Here is a 19637-nt window from a genome sequence, read left to right on the forward strand (position 1 = left end):
GGGAGTAATTTAACTGTGTTGATTTCATTTTCATTTCAAAATGTAATATTTACTTCTGTGTAAATACCTGTGTTATTTTCTTCTTGGCTGGAAAGCTCATTCTAGTTTCTTATAACAGCGAAACACACTTCCTTCCACAATTTCTTCTTTATATATATTTCTTCTTTAATGCTGTGCGTTTCTCTATTTCCTCAATTAATTTTTCATAGTCTTTATCACTAATTAAAGACATGCTAGTCACTAATCAAAGAATGTATTAGCTTCCATTGCGAACACTTCTTTTCACGCGCTACACACGGAACGAACTATTACGTGAAAAAACTTGTAGAAAACATTTATTTTTTACCTTTCTACTTGGAGATATCTCGGCAACTTTTCTGTTGCCGTCGCCTCAGTGAGCGGACTCCCATAAGATTCAATGCATTTTCAGATGTTGAGCAACTGTTCCGTCGCCGAGCTGTTGCCCTGCTGTTACCCTGCTTAGCAACACCTCGGCAACTTTTCTGTCGCCGTCGTCTCAGTGAGCGGACTCCCATAAGACTCAATGCATTTAGCCAGAGCAACAAAACAGTTGCCCGACAAAATGTTGCCAGTGAGCGGTAGGCCTAAGGCAACAGCTTGGCGACAAAACAGTTGGGCAACATCTAAAAATGCATTAAGTCTTATGAGAGTCCGCTCACTGCGGCGACGGCGACAGAAAAGTTGCCGAGGTACATCCAAGCAGAGAGAGAGAGAGAGAGAAAAAAAAGATTTTTTCTACAAGTTTTTTCACATAACAGTTCGTTCCGTGTGTAGAGTATGAAAAGAAGTGTAGGCAATGGAAGCTAATACTTGTATGTCTTTAATTAGTGGTAAAGACAATGAAAAATTGAGGAAATAGAGAAACACCCAGCGTTATATGAAAAGAAAAGTTTGCAAGAATATTCAGATATAAATTAAGAGAAGAAATTGTGGGAGAAAGTGTGTTTCGTTATTGTAAGAAACTGGAATGAGCTTCCCAGCCAAGAAAAAAATAACACAGGTATTTACACAGGAGTCTATTACATTTTGAAATGAAAATGAAATGAAACCTTGGAGTTTTGTTCCACGGTTATGACGGGTAGGCTAAAGGAGACGGTGATGATATGAATGAATAAAATGGCAAGATGAAGAAAGTGGGAGGAAATGGGAAAACCCATCTACACGGTGTTTGTCCACCACCAACCCCACTTATAATCATTATGACGTGCGACGCGCAAGTGACAAGGTTCATATTAGAACCACCTAGGAGTATGGATCGAATGTGATGTAATATATAAATCATTGCGTTTCTTCCATGCTTTCAGGCGGCAAAATGAGCGCTCGAATTGCTGAAGAACTTCAATTGTTTGTGTAGATTTGCAAGAATACTCCTTTCATCAGAATCTTGTTTTGTTTCTTGTATTTCGTGCGAGTATTGTGAGTTTTGTGACACGCATAAATGTAAAAAGGCAGGGGCGTCATTTAGGGGGGCAGGGGGGGGCAAATGCCCCCTTGACTTTGAAATTTATATAGATTTTATCAACAGAATAGTAGCAAATCAGTGAAAAACGCGAAATTTTACTTATTTCAAGGGATCTTATCCCCTCCCCCAAGCAAAATTTGAAATGACGCTTCTGTAACAAGGTTCCTATTTCTTAAATCAGAAATTTGCTTTGTTTCTTGCGTTTCAGGTTTTTGCCTTGCTTTGAAAATTGCTTGGGAAATTACTCCCACCCCCTCAAGGTCAAATCTAGATGCAAGTGCGTGGCAACGGACACGCTGTCATAGACAGATAAATATGCGATAAGGTAACCGTGGCAAGTAACATGAAATTCCAATAGTGGCAAGTAACAGCGTGGCAAGTAACACCGTGGCAAATAACACGCAAACGTTAGAGAATATATCAATGAGCCATTTCCTGATAAACGGATTGGAGGTTCTTCTATCCATTTGTATGCATCTTTGAAGTGGCCACCCCGAAGTCCTGATCCTTCATCTCGTGACAATGAAATATGGGGGTTCATTAAACAAAAGATTGCTGCCACACGTTACGAGACAGTTGACGAACTTAGGGATGTTGTTCGGTGGGAATTTGCTGCCCCCACACCAGAAATGCATATATGGATAAGCCATAGGGCGTAACGGGACTTTGTAGTGTACGCAGAACCGCTTTCAAAATGAGAAACGGTTAAAGTCTGAAAAACGTGTTTGGTGTTTTGATGATGATGAGTTTGCTTAGTTAATCATGCTTTTCTATCCAATCGGAATAATCACGACAGTGAGAATGAAGGTATGAAAATCATAGGAGTAAGAGATACACGCAAGCTGCTGTTTGCAATGGAATATTAAAAATGAAGGTCAACAATTGTAATAATAACATTTTCGAACTTGAAGCAGTTTTAGAATACTGGCTTAAGGGGCCAGAACTTAATACAACGAATTTCGTCTATTTCAAACACTAATTACTACCAGTGATTTTTTTTATTTCATTTATATGAAATGCTCCCAATTTGAAAGAATTTATTGGGATCATTTGTCCATCAACTACATGTATCGCCAGGATTTTTTTTTTTTGTGCATACGTATCTAGTGTGATATTGTTTTCTATCTATAAATACATACATACAAAACGTATACCTGTATCAGTAGCGTCTTCTCTGGGTGCGCAAGTCGTGTGTTAACTCCCAACGAAAAATGAAGAAAAGAGTATTTTAATTTAATTAAACGGATCGTCAGAACTTGGGAATTTTTTATTTTCAACGAGACAGAATCATCTGTTGAAGTGCAAAAGAACAGAGAAGTGCTGTGGGGCCTCCGTCGTGTTTTGAGGAGGCAACTCTGCGAGTAAGTGGTTGGCAACGCTTTGGCTGAAGTTTCACTGTTTTAGAAGACTCCTATTGTGCGATCGCTTCGTGTACCTCACCTCGTGTTTGTGTGATCCAAGGCGTTGGTTAGAAAATCAACGTCTTGAGTTTTCTGCTTCTCTCAAGCGCTGCCAAGTCTGTAGATTTATTTTTTATTTGTGGATGTACAGATATTTTATAGCAATACGGAAAACATTTTTTTGGGGGGAGAGGAGGTATGATTTACGCACTTTTTTATTGCTAAGCATATCATTCAATTCAAAAGTTAATGGTGCAATCGAGTTCTTCCTAAAATACGTGTAAGGAGTACGGTTAAAAGAAACATAATTTTTTTTTCTCGATAAAAGTTGTGTTCGAGGTGTCAGTTGATCAAAAAAACGAAAAGAAAAAGAAAAAAAGAATGAAAAAGAAAAAAAGAAAGAAAAAGAAAAAGTCTGGACGTTAAGCTGCAGAACGGTTTTCCATTCTGCCTTTTTATTTCCCTAATTTTCATTTACTTTGTCGTTAGTGAGTCATCCTCAAGACTTACGGTTTCGGACCCCTATTACTGTTTCTAAAGCAGTAATTCAGAGGTTTCTATTCAAAGAAAGACGACTTGAGCTGAAATTCACGTAATTGTAAGTAAATAATTGCTTGTTTTTTATTTTCAGTTTCTTATTTTGAGGGTATATATATTTTGATGTTGATTGTTGTGATTAATGTGCGATCCAGAAACATTCTCTGTGTGGTTTTTTTCTGAAAGTAAGGAAGTTCCTTTGATTGACGTGCTTGAGTTATATATTTTAGTGCAACGGAAATATTTCAAAAATCCTTATAAATGGAAAACAATATTAGTCAAGTAAATTCATTAACAGATATCTCCATTTCAATGGAAAATGATGAAATTTCATGCCCTCAGTGTCTAAAAAGGTTTCCAACCAGGAAAGGTTTGAATATACACAAGGCGAGAAAACATGTGATAACAGAATCTGAAGTTACTACGCAAGATTTTGCTAAAGAACTTGCAAAATTAAAGTCAACCATATGGTTAATAAAGAGAATTCCAAGAGGAGCTCGAAATGCAGTCGCAAAGAGATTAGCATCTATAATAGAGACATGCGTAAATAGAAATGATTTCATCTCGTGGAAAAATTTGTTAACCTTTTCGTTTGTTCATCTAAAAATCCCTAAGGATCGCAGCGCGAAATCCATTACCCAGATTATTAAACGCAATTTAGATGAAACTGTGTCAACAGATTATTCATCTCGTCTAGGGAAAAAGCGCACTCTAAACTTAGCGAAAAGAATAGAAGCAAAAATTGCCGACTTTGATACCAGAGGGGCCCTAAGGTTGTTAAGCTCCGATGATATTTTGGCTCCAATGAACGAGGAAACATATCTCCATCTCAAAACCAAACACCCAGCTCCTTCCAGGGATTTTAATTTACCCGATCCTCCAAACGACCTTGATCCTAAAATCATAGTGGATCGTGGAATGGTGCCAAAAGCTATTTGTAGTTTCCCTAGTGGTTCTGCATCAGGAATTGATGGTTTGTCACCTCAACACTTAAAAGATCTTATTTCCAGATCAGCAGGTGATGCGGCATCATATCTGCTGGAGCAGATCACAAAGTTAATAAACCTCATACTGAGCGGAAATATCAATCTTGAAATATGCAAATATTTCTTTGGTGCTAATTTATGTGCGCTTCGAAAGAAGGATGGAGGACTTAGACCCATAGCTGTTGGATGTACATTTAGACGTTTAGCATCTAAGGCAGCAGTTTCCTCTGTGTATGCCAAATGCTCCTCTTATTTGCAACCTCATCAACTTGGATTTGCGACTAAAAAAGGAAACGAAGCTATTATACATGCTACCCGCAGTTACATACAAGCACATAAGAATTCTAATTACGTCTTTCTCAAGATCGATTTCAAAAATGCTTTCAATTCTGTAGAAAGAGATCTTATGCTACAACAAGTTAAAGAAGTACTGCCTCAATTATATTCATTTTTTTGGCAAAGTTATGCTCAACCTTCAATCCTATTTTTTGGTGAACGAACAATTTTATCACAAGTTGGCTGTCAACAAGATGATTCAGCTGGTCCAATGCTTTTTAGTCTGGCCATCCACCCAATAGTTCGCACTTTATCGTCTGAACTAAATATCTTCTACTTGGATGACGGTAGCTTAGGTGGTTCTCCACAGTCAGTTTACCAAGACATGAAGACTGTGATAGAAGAATCAAAGAAACTTGGTCTTGAAGTTAACCCGTCTAAATGCGAACTTTTTTTCACATCTGGGAATCCAGACAAAGAAGTCGAATCCCAGTTTCAAGAATTGCTACCTGGGATACGGACGGTACTCAAAAGTGAATTAACTCTCTTGGGATCACCTCTCCTTGATGATGGATATGAGGAAAATTTTGATGAGCATTTAAATAGATTAAAAATAGTAACTCAGCGTCTGAAGACTTTACCAGCGCATATTGCCTTTTTTCTACTTAAGAATTGCCTGGGAATACCGAAACTTATCTACTTTTTACGCACCACTTCCACATGGTCCATGCCTTCCAAAGTACTTCAGCTTGATAATTGCCTGAAATATGAACTTCAGTCTATCATTAATTATTCTTTGAATGAAAATCAATGGACTCAAGCAAGCTTACCAATTCGCTTAGGAGGTTTAAGCGTAAGAAAAGTCTCTGATTTAAGCCTTCCAGCTTTCCTGTCCTCATGTTTTGGAGTGAATGCACTTGTCTCCAACATACTAAATATACCAGTTGACAAAGTGGAAATTCATCACCTGACGGAGGGATTGGAGATATGGAATGGTAACTACAATAATGAGATTCCTGCAGTGTTGGACTCACAACAGAATTGGGATAAAATTATATTAACAGCAATAATTGATAAAGAATTGGTCCCTGAAAATACCTATGATATAGCCCGTTTTAAATCCTTACAAAGAAAAGAATCTGGTGCATGGCTACAGGCAACACCGTCAAAAAATATTGGAACTTTCTTGGACAACAACACGTTTCAAATTTGTGTCGCTCTACGTCTCGGTTTAAATATCTGCCATAGTTTCAAATGTACATGTCAAGAACAGGTTGATGAAAAAGGCTTACATGCGTTAAGCTGTTCTAGGAGTGGAGGTCGAATTTCTCGTCATAGAGAACTGAATAATATAATAAGACGAGCTCTTGCCAGCATTGATGTCCCAAGTATTTTAGAACCATCTGGAATGTCCCAAGATGATGGGAAACGACCAGATAGAGTAGCATTAACCCCTTGAAAAATGGGACAACGACTGGTATGGGACATTACATGTGTTGACACTTTTGCACCTTCTCATTTACCTTCATCATGTAAAGAGGCAGGAAATGCTGCTGATACAGCCTGTAAACGAAAACACACCAAATATTCAAAATTAAAAGAAGATCACATGTTCATCGCCTTTGCTACAGAAACTATGGGAGTTTTTAGCCGGGAAGCTAGGGAGTTCCTAAAGGAAATTGGGTCGAACTTAAACCTCAAGACGGGAGATACGAGAAGTGCACAATTTTTACTTCAGCGTATTAGTTTAGCAATACAGAGAGGTAATGCGGTCAGCATTTTAAGTTCGTTCCCTTCTTCAAAAATGGAAGAAGTTTTTTATTTGAGATGAACCTGAATTTATGAACACTTTCGACTGAATAGTTTATAAACTAAATTTTGTCAACTCCGTGATATTTTCTCCTGTTACTTCCAAACATGTGGAGGATGAGCTTATTCGCTATTTTTAGTTATGAAGTTAATTTGTTCTATACACACACACACACACAAAGTACTAGTTGCATTTTCCATCATTGTTACTGTCATTATCCTTATTATTTATTTTGTAAAGTATATGTAGCAACCAGCAAGTAATATGTACTTTACATATGCAAAAAAAATATAGAAACAAATTAGCAATGTAAAAAAATTACTGTAACATTATATTTTGTATGACAATACAAATCTGATAACGATGAAAAAAAATTACAATAAAAGATGCACTCTTGTTTACTTATACTATAATTATTATAATTAAAAGTATTCCTTATGTAATAACATTCTCGTTGATTGCTCTTTATAATTTACAGACTAAATTGTTAGAAGTAAATTGCTATTTATAGGTTGGCGTAAATAGGACATTATGCAGTGACGATCATGGTTCCTTACTTTCGAAAATTCCGAGAACTTCCAGGTAAGGCTACATTTAGGAAATCGATGGCTGGGCAAAGTATAGTCACTATTAAATACTCGTATGCTGAATGCCAATGCCACTAAAATAGTTATACGTAAATTGAGGTAAATTTATCACACTATTTTTGATCAGTAAAACAATGTGGGTGGGCATATCTTTGCTCCTGCAAAGAGGGGACTCTAGTATCGCCTATTGTTGTGAGGGTTAATATATTTTTCCTTTGTTGCCAACGCCCTAACATCCACGTCAGGAGACGTTACTGACCTGTATATATATATATATATATATATATATATATATATATATATATATATATATATATATATATATATATATATGTGTGTGTGTGTGTGTGTGTGTGTGTGTGTACGTATGTTAATGTATTTTAATATGCTAATTAATAATAAGTAACCTTACAGTCAGAACTTTTATTCATTAAGAAATTAAGTAGTCACGGAAATTTAAAATATATGTAGTACCCAAACTATATTTTTCATTTTAAATACAAACATTAAAAATGGGGCTGCGTTCAACTCTGGTGTGTAGGTTCCTTGGTTCAATCAGGAAAAGTGAGTTTTGTGGTGGGAAAACACCGTGTGTGTGGAGTTTCTCGAGATTCTCAGAGGTCATTCAAAAATGTAGTCCAGGATCCAAGATGCAATATATTTCTATCAAATATTTGTTGTAGGCCTTAAATCTTGTGAACTACATATACTGTAGGCCACACCCAAACTATCGCTTAACTCAGTAGGATATGCTTACTCCGTAGAAACTATAAAAACTCGGTGACGAGAAACGAAATTGTCTACGACAAGGAGGAACAAGTTACACATAAGAAAAATACAGAGCGACTTGCCATAAAATTCATTAGCTCACAAAACAGTTTTCTGTAAGCTATTGCAGGATATATAATACATCTTTGTTTAATTGGTAGAAAAGTCAAATTACCACTTAAATCCTTGTTCATAGCAAAATCAAAATCAAATATATGTTCTCAATAATATTTTTATACATATTTACGGTATCCATCAAAGGCAACGTAGATCCTCCAGATATTGCTGCTCAAAACATATGCCTGTGATTGTGATAACTACGTTAAGTTATTGCCCGTTTAAGAAAGTTTACATCGTGCATGTGGATTTTCTCGGGGTATTTCTATTTCCTCCTAGTTTGTTATTCCACCAATTATTTCATCAGGGCGCAAAATTTCTGGAAGCCATTGGCGACTAGAAATTTAGAGCTAACGACCACTATTCAGGAGGAATGGTTTCTTCCTAAACTCACAAGGCTGCGTAGTTTGTTTCACACAAAAATACTTGTCACTGAGTGAGCGAAAACACGAAATGTGAAGTTTTCACAACGTTGTAATTCGTCTCTCCTTTCTTTGTCAAACCAAAGGCCGTAGAGCGGGGAGGGATATCATAATTTGGATGTGAGAGGTACTGGCGACTGTCATTTTTAGATTGGGGAGTGCATCTGACTTTGAAATTTTGCGCCCTGATTTCATCATTCACTAGTTTTAATTATCCATTTCCCTTAGCTTAAAGAGCATAAATGTGTTAACGTTAAACTGAAAGATTTCCTTTAAAAAAAAATGCTTACCACTGACAAGTAATGCAGTTGTTCATACGTTTGCATATTATAAGATTCTGTTTAGCATGCTAGCTGCTCTGTTATAAACAACACACGGGATATATAGAGAGCTCACCGTCGCGGTGGTCCTATTTCCGCAAGAAAATAGGTTTATGTTAGTTATGTAACTGCATATTTTACCATACTTTACCTCATTAGTTTCAAAACTAACTCTATGGCCTATGGAACCCGGAGATTCAATGCCGCTTTCAGAAAAGCTCTCTATTGAGTTCTATCCTTAGGCAACTGGATCTAGTTTCTACTTTGTACTCCTATTTCTGCGAGATCCATCTTAATATTGTTCTCCCATCTGCTCCTAGGTCTTCCTAATGGTCGTTTTCCGTTTGGTCTTCGAGTTAACATTTTGAAAGCGTCCCTATTTTCTTCCATTCTGACTACATAACCTACCCACCTGAATCTCCTAGATCTCATGATCGTAACAATGTTTGGTAAACGGTACAGATTATGCAGTTCCTAATTATGAAGTATCCAGCCACCATTCTCCATGCCCGTTTCTCTTGGGTCCGAATATTCGGGCCAGAATTCTATTCTCAAATACTTTTAGTCTGTGTTCTTCCTTCAAAGAAAGCGACCATGTTTCGCAACTATACTGATTCTATAATATACTATATATTAAAGATGGTGATACTTCCCTGGAAAAGGTTGAGCCAGTTCTAATGTATAGTATAACATATAAACTTTATGTTAAATTACCTCAGTGTTATCTCAGGGTTCTTTTAATATGAACACTTTAATATTTAAAAAAATGTTTTGAAAGATTACAAATTTGTAGGAACACCTTGTAAACAACTGAAAATTTAATTGGAATTTCTGAGCAAACAAAACCACTAAAATCATATTTTGATTTCATTTTGAGAGCCGTGGTACCAAACAATGCCGTTTCATCTGTCAGTCAGTCTCTGCTTTCTCTTTGTGTGCCGTTGAATATCAGAGTTCTACATGATGTTCGAGATAAATAAATATGTCAATGTCATTTATGGTGTCACCGCTATTCAATGCAATCCAAAAGCTCTCTTCATGAATTATGTAGCTGACTCTGTTTTCACTCAGCCGATTAGAAAAAGGAATTAAGAATGACAGAAACGTTGAGAAGCGAAGACAACTTCCAGAAGTAGCTGCTACCAAGATTGTGAGTGACATCCTCCTTCTCCCTCTCTCTCACTCTCTTTCTTTCTCTCTCTCTTTCTCTCTCTCTCTCTCCTTTCTTTCGCTTTCATTATCTCAGAGAAAACAGCGAGTTAGGTTATGCACAATTGGCTAAGTGAGTTCTGTAGTATATTCTGTTTCTATACAGAAGCTTTCACATTATTACCGAATTGAAGCATTTAAAATTAACTCTATAGCATTACCTCTTCCTATTATAATTTTACTCCATTTTAAATAAATGCCTTTTTATATACCGTACAATTTAGCAACATAAATAGTTGCACAAGTACCGAAGCTAAGCGGAAGAAATTTATAATCCCTTGTTATATTCAATCAAGAGGCGTCACTTACGGGGGAAGAAGGGGCAATTGTCCCCTTGAGTTTCACACACACACACACACACACATATATATATATATATATATATATATATATATATATATATATATATATATATATATATATATATAAGACAAAAAGTATAGACCACCTTGGCTACATAAATGCTTTCTTTCGGAGTTATAGGTTGCCGAAACCATGAAAAAATGAAATTTAAAGATCCACAGCTCCTAAACTATGGAACCTACCGTAGCCGGGTCAAGAGTTCGCTTAGGAACTAATATGTGTGCTATCCAAAAATACATGTTTCAGAATCCTAAGGTACTCAAGCAATAATTTTTATAGAGGGAGTTTGGGTACGGGCATATAATTTGAAATACTTACCAACTGCCTCTATAAAAATGGCTGCAAAAGTACCGCAGGATTCTGAAACTTAGATATTTGGATAGGGCACGTACTAGTTCCTAAGTGGAGTCTTGACCCGACTACTGTAGGTCCCATAGTTTAGGAGCTACGTATCTTTAAATTTATTTTTTTTTCATGTTTTTCGGAGCCTATAACTCTGAAGGAAGCATTTCTTCACCCAGGTTGGTCTATATATTTTGACTTATCTTGGTGTCAGGAATCACCTCCCAAAAGTTGTCGGTGTTGTTTTGAAACACCCGATATATATATATATGGATAGATAGATAGATAGTAGATATATATAGATATAGACTAGCCTTTGGCTAGCTAGGGGCTCCGCCCCCAAACCCTTACCCTGTTTGCTTGGCTTACGGCCTCGCATCTTTTACGTATCAGCCTTTGCATCAATAGTGAATTTCGTGCATTTGCTCAACTGGAGGCCTCGCCCCTACACCCCAGCCTTTGCTCGGCCTACGGCCTTGCACCCCATAATTCTACCGAATTTCAAGTTTCTTTTCCTATTTCAACTATCTAAAAGATAAGATTTTGTAGCCCAAGAAAACGCCTATTTAAATAATATGGGGACTTCTTCATTCCTTTTTAGACCCATTTATAATTAAAAATGTTCACATTTCGCAATTTTCCTGTAGGTTATTCCCGGAAAGCTACAATCATACAAAATTTCATCATTCTAACCCTGCCGGAAGTGCCGAATAATTTTGGGATGTAAAATGTGTCCCATATAGATAACATGGGAAAGATTTTTCACTTAACATAAAACCACTCTAAACTTTTATTTTTGTTGTGTATTTAGGTAATGCTAACGAAAACGTACAAGCATACCAAATTTCAAGTTTTTATTGCAATTCCCAGTACCTAAAACATGAGATTATAGGTTTTAAAAAAAAAGATCATTTAAATAACATGGGAAAATTCTTCATTCCACCTTTTAGACTTCTCAAAGTTAAAAAATTTTCACTTTTGGCAATTTTTCTGTCGGTTAGTCCTGGGGAGCTACAATCATGACAAATTTCAACTTTTCACGTCAACCGGAAGTATTCCTTTAATTTATGTCAGTTCATATAGTTTTATATATAGTTATTATATACAGTAGATATAGATATAGATATAGGTGTAGATATAGATACAGATATAGATATAAAGATATAGATATAGATATAGATACAGATATAGATATAGATATAGATATAAAGATATAGATATAGATATAGATATAAAGATGTAGATATAGATATAGATATAGATATAGATATAGATATAGATATAGATATAATATTACAACGATAAAATTTGTTGGAGAGAAAGAATAATGTTCAACTTTGAATTGAAGAAATTTCTTGAGATTTGAGGCAACTATGACCCACATTCTTTATCAGTCTCCACAATATTTGAGTATCGCAACGCAAAGAAAAAGGAAAACGATCATAACTGCTATGAGGAATACTGCAAATCAAAAAGTTAATTTGGAGATGTGTTGACGCAAACTATAAGGGAATGAGGGGCTATATCATCAGGTTTTAAATGACTGATTTTAAGATACTGCAGAAAAATGATCAATGTCAATAATTTATGACTACTATTGAAGTACTTAGTAAATATATGCATACATTTCTGTGCTTTTCCATTTGTACTCCACAATATGAACCTTGGAGGATATAATATACTTCAATAAATATATAACTAACACACGGATATAGCTTTAAAATGATTTGAAAATGAATAACGCCAAAACATTAGAATGTCGATAAACGTTTTCTTTCATTTTTCAAGAAATAATATAAAAGAGTTTACAGTTTACGTGAATGGTGTAAGTGTTATCTTTAATTAGTTATTGTATCTAAAAATTTGTTACATAGTGCCTACAGTACATATATAAAAGCTATAGGCACAAACAAACATTGTAATACGTTCTATGTTAACCTATTAGAGATCTAATCGTAACCTCGTATACACGATCTTAAGTATCCACTAGATTAGTGGAAATGTACACTCATGTCCAAAATTATTGTCGCATGTCTATAAATATGTTCTTGTAGGAATATAATTTGATAACGAATTCGACCAGTATTTCTTATAATGTTAGTATGTGTATAATCGGTAAAGACATGTATGTGGAAAATTTCATGTCAAAAGAGCAGTAAATAACAACAACAAAACGAAAATAGTACCCTGCAAATCATTATCAAAGTATATTCTTACGAGAAGACCGTTATAGATATGCGAAAATAATTTTGGACATGACTGTACATCTATTTATCCCCTTCTCTCGCTCTCTTTATATATATATACACACACAAACATACATATATATTTATATATATATATATATATATATATATATATATATATATATATATATATATATATGATCTTGGCCCCCCAAGCAAAACCTGAAATGACGCCCCTGATTCACTCACCTAATTTTTTTAATGAATTTGTGGATTCTATTTATTATTATTAGCTGAACATGCCCTGTCTACCCAGCGCATCGTTCTGATATGATCATGGATCTCCTTCCCATTTCTTCGCTATATCTGTGGTATCTGTTTCCACACACAAGTGAACGATAGAAACTCACAATGAGAGCTAATTGCTATAGACAAACATATAAACCTAGCATTTGAATGTAAAGATGTTAGGTTGAGTTTGTGATAAACTTGGAGAAATGACATATGATGTCAAACGGAATTTTTCTCCTTTAACTCTTTTAGGATTTCCATTTTTTGAGATAAATTTTGAGACGTTCCCTCAAAAAGCTACTGCTTCCTTGCTATTTATCGTAGGATCATGATTCATACCTCGTTATCTCAGGATAGATCATACTTTCCAACGTCACTACTCGCTTCTCCATATTATACACCAGAAACAGGAAAATCGGGAAAAAATTGAGATTTTTCGGAAAAAAATTGAAATTTTTGTGCCCCTCTGGTCCCGACCTGGCTCTACGTAGGGATCTGATTTTTAAAAGAGGAATACACTGTTAGACATATAACATGTGTGCAAAATTTCATTCGTGCATCTTGAAAACTGAGGTCGGGAGAAATTTTTGAAAGTCTGAAGGTGACCCATTTTTTCATATATGTGTATACATATATATGTAAAAATACTTCAAAAATGTACTGCGTCATTCCTATTTGGCCTAGAGTTATAGTTCGAACGCCATTTTTCTCAGTATAACAAGACCTTTCTAACAGTATTACTCACATGTATCATACACCTGAAGCGGAAAATTAATGAAAAACCCGAAAGTATTTTTGAAAATCCAACCAAAACACTTCGTCCCTCTGAAACAGGCCTGGGTTGATGTAGGGATCTGATTTTTTTCTAAAAATACGTTGTTATATATATAATATGTGTGCAAAATTTCAATCGTGTATCTTGAAAACAAAGGGCGAAAAAAATTGTTGAAAATCTGAATTTAGGCTCTCTCTATGTATAGACACACATATATACACATTATATAAATTTACTGCGTCATTACTATTTGACCTAGAGTCATCGTTCAAACTTTATTTTCTTTAGTATAACGAGCCCTTTCGAACAGTATCACTCACATGTACGTTCCATATATTTGATCCGGAAAAATTGGTAAAAACCCGATTTTTTTTCTGAAAACTCACCCCCTCGGAACACTTGTGCCCCTTGTAACCGGTTTCACAGAGGAATCTCAGAAAATTTTGAGAAATACCCGGAGGTACATGTAATTCGTATGCAAAGTTCTAATCTGATATCGTGAAAACTAAAGGCGGGAAAATTTTTTAACTTTGTCTTAAGAAAAAAAAGTCACGCCCCTCCGCCCCCACTTAGAGCCGTAAGTTGACAATCCGGTTTCAAACGAATCTGGGGTGTTCTTTGGTGCATCCTTGACTGGACTAATAAAAAAGACGCCTTAATTACCTGTAATATAACCTAAATAAGCGGTCAAAGACGATGCTACGCCATGGTAACGAAAGTTACCACAAATTCTTAAAGGGTTTTATCCATATCCGTCCGAATACGCCTCATTCCGGCTCTTGCGGTGTTTGAAGTTTTCAGTTTGCAATAGGCTTTGTCCATTCAGGTTTAAGCAAAGCGCCTGCAATGACGGTCAACCCGCCATTCCTACATTCTCTTCTGGTTGCCTAACACAAAGATATGAACATTAGATTCGTCCTAGCAAAAATGTTAATCATGAAGGCTGAAAACAATCAATAAAATGTTGAATAGAACAATAACAGCACGTTTTTCTAAAAAAATAAAACTTCAAATGAGAACTGACGGGTATACACAAAGTTTGAAATAGACGAATGAAAACAACACGTTTCTAGTGCTTGTGGTTCCAGAGATCTCACTGTCAAAAGGAATTGGTCACAAACATATAAACTTTTATGGACCACAAACATATACACTTTTCTTGACCCCACATAAAATTAGCAATTTAATATGTAGACTAGCTGAACCTGCGCTCTCTACACAGTGCATCAACAACATATGAGAATAAATCTTCTTGTCAATCCTCACAAAATCTATACATGCACCTTTACAGACAAAAGTGAAAGATATCTTGTCAAAAATCGGAAAGGGGTACCATAAAGGAAAGATTCTTTTCGATTATTCTTTCAATATCTCGCACTGTTTGCAAGATTTGAGCCTACTACCGGTTGGAGTTTCTAATTCATGTATGATTAGTGTTTTCTTTCTTCTTGCATGCAGTATGTAATAGCAAATGCACTACATACACAATTACTTATAATGTCAGTGATATATCGTGTTCATTGGGCAAAACACTCGAAACAACAAACATTCATCTTAGACTGGAGAACGGGTTATCCTTCGTTTCTCATTATGATTTGGCCATGAAACAAACGCCTGAGAGATATACAACCCGAGTATACAATCGTGTGGTGTAGGAATGCATAACTCGTAGGATATGATGCTTTACATTTTTTAAAATTTTAACACTTCCAGTGTACCCCTAAACATGTAATAAAGAAATCACGGCCATGCATTATTAAATATTCAATTAGAGGTGGACAATCTGCACAGAATTTGGAATCGTTGAGTGAAAATGACACGTTTCTAGCACTTGTGATTTTCGACGTATAATGGTCGGAAGGATTGGAGACAAACATATAAACTTTTCTTTGGAGACAAACAAGTAAACATAGCATTTTAATATATAGATTATTTAAAGATCTTTAAAATAATATAAAACTGAATGTCGACAATTTGATCTTTGTGACAATCAAACACTGAGAGTTCATTAAACTATTACCAAACAAAAAGTAAAGATATTATCTGTTTACAATTTTTATCTGCTGTGTCTAGATTGTATAATGTTATTCACGGCTGGGTTAAGTATGTTAATTAGTGTTGCGAATTACATGACAAGTTACTCGTCTCATCTGGTCTCGAAAACGTTCGTTCGTTCTTTTTCTATCATGATCATTACTCCAGTTGTGGTTTAATCAGCCAAATCATGAGAAGAAAAAGACGAAAACACATAATATACTTCTAAGGGAAAAATCAAATCTGCTGGATATACTACAATTACTATTGGAATTGTTTAGTGAGGTTTAGGTTCAGTTTTCAGCAACATAAGTTGAAAGTGAAGTACGAACCAGCGTAACGTGTTAAATGTTCTCCTACTAGCAATCAAACCCAGGAAAGTGTGCCAAAAGTGTGCCAAACGTGCACCCGTTAACAATTAGATTAGCGAACAAGTCTCGTTTCAATGACTATAGAGTTATTTACTTGGTAGGATTTTATTTATTTATTTTTTAAGTAAAAAAAATCTGCAGTATTATCTTTTCAGGTATGCAACATTTATGACAGAGTATAGACTAGTGATCGCCAAACAGTGGTGTATTTAGGGGAGTGGCTTCCGGGCTTAAGCCCCCTGAAATCTTACTTAGTATAGTAAAGTAAATGAAATATCTTGCAGAATTTTCACATTTCCAGGCAAAGCCCCCCCCCCCGGAAAGTTAGCAAAGCCCCTCCCGAAACAAAATCGTAAATACGCCACTGTCGCCAAATAGTGGTCTGTGAAAAGGAACTGACCTACAAATTCGTTTTATCTACCCTCGAATAAAAATGAGAAAAGAATAATTTGTTTGTTTTTTAAATCCGTGTGTAACTTGCCGTCAAAACATATCTGAATTAACACTTCATTCTATTGGGAGAACATTTTCTTAATCCTTTTGGGTATCAAGCACATTCTGAAAGGTAAAGCCGTTGTTACCTGCATGGTATTTAGAAAATTGCAGGTTTTAATAGAGTTACTCTCAAATGTTCGTACCTTAAGCTCTAATTGGCCTAGACGAATGGTTCTCAACCTAATTCCTATCGCGACCCCTATTTTATCCCATTCTCTTGTCACCGAACCCCTTACAATTTCTAGTATTAATAAGCTTGTGTGCAACTTTTTGATACCTATTGCGGAAGTCTCACGATATCCATCTATTTCATTAACAATAGAATCAATTTCTTGTATATAATGGATACAGTAACTTCTCTAAACGAGAATAAATTAAAACCAAATTTGGCCAGTTCATTCGGATTACAAATATCGAATCCGACCTTTCATACTGTTTTAAACTGGAGGCCATTTGAAAATTTTAAAACTTTTTAAAACTTTCGATTTTGGGTCATATGATGAAGTGATTTCTAATTTTGACGGAAAAGAACTTGGACTGTTGCTTAAAAAAATTGAGTATTTTAATTTTTAAGAGGCCGCAACTTTGAGTTATCTCATATTGTGGTGAACTTGGTATATTGTTGTGTATGTGTTCAGTATCACCAAAATTGTTAGATGTAACTTGTTTGCATTTAAAATTTAGGAAACAAATAAAATCCCATACTAAAAATCTGCCTTCATTGTGGGCAGCTTACTGGGAAAAAGACGATTCGCACACACATATACGTGTACATTCTGCAAAGAACAACAAAGGATCCTAAACAAAAGTAATCCCTTTTATTGCCGACAAAATAATTTGTCCATTGTTGATTTATCAACAAACGCAACAAAGTTATTGCGGATTTGTGTTTTCAATTTTAATTGTACTTCAATGTGCAGGTTCTGTTGCATTTGTATTTTTTTTTGGTATTTCAATATGCAGTTCTCAATTGAGTTTTAAGCAAATCCGCACCTGTTGAAAATGTTTAGTACAACTATTTTGTTGTTGTCCTTAATAGAACGTATAAAGATATGCCTATCAGAACAAAATTCAAAATAATATGTAAAAATATTTTCCGGCTTATCCCTTCCACTTACATTCGCGACTCCCATGAAACCCTCTCGTGACCTCCTTGGTGTCGCGTCCCACCGGTTGAGAAACCCTGGCCTAGACACATAGAACAAGCAGCAGAATCCGGAGAGAACAACAAAGATCCAGAAAATGTGTTTGATATATATATATATATATATATATATATTGAACAATTTCCCAGATACAGCATAACTTTGCCATTTTACACAGGGACATGCTAACAAAAGAAACAAAAAACAACAACAACAACAATATATAAAAAAAAGAGTGTAAGAGAAAACTATTCCGTCAAAGCTCGTTTAATTGCTCTTTCAAACACTGGGTAGCTCGAAAATATGTCCACATCAGTTGTTACTTGATTATAACTGTTTGGTATTCTATAAAAAAGAGACCTCTGTATAACAGCCAACCTAGGACAGGCTAGATGGAATAGGTGGGTATTCCGGGTGATGCGGGAAGGGACACGTAAGGATAGTTCCTGAAGTAATATTTCCGATCTTAAGCTTCCATTAACTATTTTATGTAGATATTTCAGGTCAGAGATAATTCTGCGTATTTCAGGAGTCTGAATATTAAGATGTCGCAAGAGCTCCTTCTTAGATAATATTCGAAGTGCAGGAACACGAAAACGGACTATAGCGATGAAGAATTGAGAACAGAATCAAGTCTGGAGAGATGTATAGGTGCTGCCATGGCCCATATGGGAGAGCAGTATTCGATCTTGGGCGCTATTAAAGTCTTATAAAAAGTTGCTAATGAAGAAACAGTGCGTAGTTCGGTGAATCGATAAAGAAGTCCCAACATGCGCATTGAATTCTTTAGTATTGAGGAGATGTGGTCAGAGAAGGTGAGTTTTGAATACATACATATATATATATATATATATATATATATATATATATATATATATATATATATATATATATATATATGAGGGGGAATCCGAAAATGTTTCCGCTCTCGTTTTTCGTTTTTCGAAACAAGCTTCCTGGCCTTCTCACATCTAGTGTTCTGTTGTTGGATGATAATGCAAAATCACACTCAAGCGACGGTAACGCAAAATCATGTTTGCAATTCTTGGGTGGGAGCGTCTTGTCCATCCCGCATACAGTACATGTCTCGCACCCAGTGACTGGCATCTGTTTGGGGCTTTGAAGAAGATTCGGCGACAGGCGCTTTGCAACCATTGTTGAAGTCACAGAAGCTATCCGACGCTACTTCCATATGCAAAACCCTGAATTTATCCTGGAAGGGTTTCTGAAGCTTGTAGACCGGTATGACAAATGTCTCAGTGTACGTGGTACTGGTGTGGTCCGCAGACTTAGATACTAAAAACGAAGATTAGAAAATGACTCCCAAATTTATATCTTATTTGGTTTCTGGCTCGTGATGTCTTACAAAATTGGCCAAAACTGGTGTAAAAAATGTCGAGAAGGTTCATTAGTTTAGAAAGGCAATATTTCCAAAATTTCTGGTGATTTCGCGTCAAGTTTTTTGTCAATCATTGCCTTCTATGTTTTCCTTTGAAATTACTTCTTATTCTTATTAACATTCATTTTTAATGTTAGATGTAGAATGAAACCCTTTATTCCAGATTACTGTGGAAATGTAAATAAACTTGCTTTAGTATTTCACAACCATAAATGTTTTACTCTCACAATGTAAATGTTTTACTTCTGTGCTAGGAAACAGTACTCTAATGAACGCCACTTTAATAAATGGGAGATCTTATTAATATTTGAAAGACAGGAA

This window comes from Thermobia domestica, chromosome 14 (assembly GCF_964235325.1).
Source record: "Thermobia domestica chromosome 14, izTheDome1.hap1.1, whole genome shotgun sequence".
NCBI lineage: Eukaryota > Metazoa > Arthropoda > Insecta > Zygentoma > Lepismatidae > Thermobia > Thermobia domestica.